Below are 3,706 nucleotides of genomic sequence, written 5' to 3'. Positions count from 1 at the left end.
CATTATAATGAATGTAAAATTAACTTAAACAAAGACCTTTTAGGTTCAAGTCTGAACGCAGCTGGATAAAAGCACATTTTCTTGAATATGAGAGAGCAGCTGGAGTTTTGAATAAGGCAATAATAAAAAAAAAGAATGGTGGCAATGAAAATGGAAGTACATGTTCAAGCTAAGTTATTTTTTAAGATTTTATTGCCTCTATCAGTGAAAATATTGCTTTTATATAATTTTTTTTACAGTGAGATATATTTTGTTAAATAAGTTCTTTTATTTACTTCTATAGAATTACCTCAATTATCTTTTAAGTAAGTGAAAAAATGCTTTTAATTCTTCTTAATTGTGTTTCACTGATTTACCAAAAATACAGAAAAATAGAAAGACAAGTATTATGCTGGTGTCCAGGCTATGGCATCTGCTATTCCATGTGTTTTATGTCATTGACAAATGGTGAAGATTCTGTGTGCTAGTCTGAATAGAAGCTCTTCAAAGGAATAACCTGTCACAAGCTAGTCACTGGTGTTGACAATACTATTATTATCTAGAGACAATGTGAGATGAGTACAATGGAAACTTCCTAGAGTGGAGAAAATACGAGTGAATTTTTTCATCTACAAATGTAATGCATGCTGCCCTGAGGTGGTAAGGACTGGATAAACTGGTAAATATAACCAGGGGACATATGTGAGCATTTCAACACCAGTAAGTTGGATGGATTTTCCTTTTCTTTTCTTGCTTTTCTTTTTCTTTTCCAGTGTTGATGTAATATATATATATTCACTAAAGAAAGCTAGGTTAGTTCTTCAGAAAGAAAATGGTGTGGCAAAAGAAAGTCCTTCAAAGTCCTCAGGCTAATCTTCTGTTTTGTGCTTTAATGGAGGATATAAAGGAACATGAACAAACACTAAGAGAAGAATCACTTGGTTTTGTCCCTGATGCCTTCAGTTTACTTAGCCTTTGGGAGACTGATGCACATCTCCTCAAAACTGGAGCACAAGTTTTGCTGACATGGGCCTGTCTGTGGGTGACCCTTCATGGTCAACACTCTGGCATCTTCCACTGCTGCTGCAGCCTGTGCAGCCAGGTGTTAGAGAAAGACCATCAGGGAAGGACATGACAAGTGGAAAACAGGGGAAGCAATGAAAAAAAACCCAGAGAAGAGTAAGTCTTGGTTCCTTACCAGGAAGTGAGCAGAGGAGTGAAGTATATCACCAAGTCTTTAATACAACTCTTAGCAGGAGTGTAATTGCTACTGTGATAGTTTCAGGTTTTCACATATATCTTTGTCCTTTCACACACTTTTGGATAATAATGTTTTGCAAAGGCATTAGAACTCTGGTTAAAAGGATGCATTTTCTGTCCTCAATTTCATTCCTTTCCCTCTGCCCCCTTTTGAAATTACTAGACAGTGTGGTCAAAAACTCTGGTATATTTTAGAAAATGATGCACTAGCCAGAAAGCTCTCACAAACAAGTCACGAATACCCGTCACCAGAAAAAAAAAGTATATAGCGTGTTGTGATCAGATGTAATTTTTCTATTGTTTATCTGCAATTTTTGTAAGATTTCTACAAAAATGAAAACTTGTGTAACAGTCTGGATGGTATGCAGAAAAAATAGATATGTAATTCTTAACTTCAGTTCAAGCAACTCCATTTTTTTTACAGGAACATCAGGTTCTAGTGGAAAAATACAGGAAAGATCTATATTAAGAAATAATTCAACAAGAAAAATCGGAATAATGAAAGCATTTGGGAAAATCTGGTGAGTATTTATGAGTAGAAGAAACAAAGATGTCAGAATATTAATTGCAAATGTTCCATTTTAAGGAAAATATAACAAAAAAATGCCAAAAATCCCCCATCCCAAAAAGCAGAAAGAAAGGTTCAAGTGGCTGCTATTTGAAATAATTGAGCAATGGAGATTGTTGCATGTGAATGAGGAGATTTATAAAGGAAACAAGGAGGCTTGAATGGTAGATTATCACTATTATTTCAGGAATTAGATAATCAATGCATTAAATTCTAGTTCTCTAATAATTTATTTCCTAGCATTTTGTACTAGTTTGAAAAATAAACCAGTGGGAGGCACCAAGTCAGAATAACAATTTAATGGGGAAATTAAAGAAAAGGAAAAAAAAAACTAAAAGAAAACACTGGTTTAAACTGACAGAGTCAAGATACAACTTAGGATACAACCTGGCACCCTGTTAGTCAGGGTGGTGGTGGCAGTCTGGTAGAATGGTGGCTGCAGTCCTCTGAAGCAGTGATCCTGTAGAAAAAGGGTCTGCTCTTCCTCAGAAGGTCCAGTGGTGTCCTCTGGAAATCCAGTGGAAAGGGTTGTCTCTCGTGTTCAGAGTCTCAGATTATATCCACTATGGGATGCTTGGTTCCTCCCTGTGGGTGGAGCATCTCACAATGGGGTAATGAGTCATGAGGCCAAGTGTTGATGAGGTTCATTAACAGAAGATAGTCCGGAGGGAGTTATCTCTGAGTCATGCGGCAGGACAATGATGGGCCATTAACAGAAAGATAGTCTGGGGGGAGGAGGCAAGGAAACACTGCCCCACCTGATTTCAACAGCTCATGAGGATGGTAATAGAATACACTGCAACCCAGGACACTTCTAAGGTAAGTTTCAGAAATATTAAAAAACTGAGACTATTTACGACTGACTATATTGTATATTCTGAACAGCTGATGCTGAAATAGGTCATATTTTACATCATGTGCTCTTATATTTGGCTGACTGCTTTCTGGATTCTCCCTCATTGGATATTTCTCTTTCTGCAACAGGAAACCAGGGACACTGTGCATGCAGAGTGTTTCAATGGATATGCTAAATCATTGTATTGACATGCTGTTCGTTTCACTTAATAGACCTTGCTTTTGGTCACGTAGAATGCTGTCAGCTTGAGAAATGCTTGTAAAGTCTAACAAAACACTTAGGACACCACACACACTGGGGACTGTGTGATGGAGTACAGGGAAAATTCAGTCTGCTGGGACTCAGGAGTGACTCTCCATCCCAATCTTTACTCTTTGTCATGTACAAAAAGATCACAGTGAAAGATGCTACAGCCTTACCGTGAATCTCTGCATCCTAGGAAAGGTATGTGACAATACAGATTTTCTATGTAAGTCAGGCCCCAGCTTTGTTCTGGAGGTAATACTTCTAGAGATGAGCACCAAACCTGCCTTAGAATTAGTCTCAACCCTGAGGGTTAGAGCAGCTTCTGGAAGAGATAGCAGGAGCTTCCTCAAGGACATACTTTATAAGTATTAAAAGCAGTGCATTATGGTACAAAACATAGGCTGTCTAGTTGCCTTTTTGTTCCATGAAATTTCTTCCTTGTACTTTTAGTGTGTGAAGACTGCACCTTCTGCATATCTGGGTACTGTTCTGAATCCCACAGATGTTTAAAAGGGATTTATATACCTTGCAGCTCAGGACAGTCAGTTCTGAGTGATCAGGAAAGCAGAACTGTCTGCATATCTGTGCCAAACCAAACAGGGAGCTCCAACTGAACTCAAGGGTATGTTGCTGCTGAACAAGGAACTTCTTTCTCATAAATTTTGGGGTTAAAGATTATTTGTCTCTATAAATCCTGTGTTAGTTGCATAATTCTCAACTTTTAGCAGGTTTTTGGTTGATCCAGTGTCCTGGGGTGACGTTATGAAGCCGCTTTATTCCTTAACCAGCCACTCAAG

At 38.0% G+C, this 3,706-nt stretch overlaps 1 long non-coding RNA gene across 1 annotated transcript; it reads left to right on the top strand.

Moving 5' to 3' along the window:
* The first annotated feature begins 360 nt into the window (after window positions 1–360).
* Window positions 361–3,706, top strand: LOC108445432. Its single transcript, XR_001860280.1, has 3 exons — window positions 361–1,760; window positions 3,360–3,531; window positions 3,635–3,706. It is a non-coding gene; the product is annotated as an uncharacterized LOC108445432 (long non-coding RNA).

Source organism: Corvus brachyrhynchos, unplaced genomic scaffold, assembly GCF_000691975.1.
Source record: "Corvus brachyrhynchos isolate BGI_N302 unplaced genomic scaffold, ASM69197v1 scaffold142, whole genome shotgun sequence".
In the NCBI taxonomy this organism is placed as follows: Eukaryota; Metazoa; Chordata; class Aves; order Passeriformes; family Corvidae; genus Corvus; species Corvus brachyrhynchos.
The sequence above is the reverse complement of the archived record's forward strand: the minus strand, read 5'-3'. Positions and strand labels throughout refer to the sequence as shown.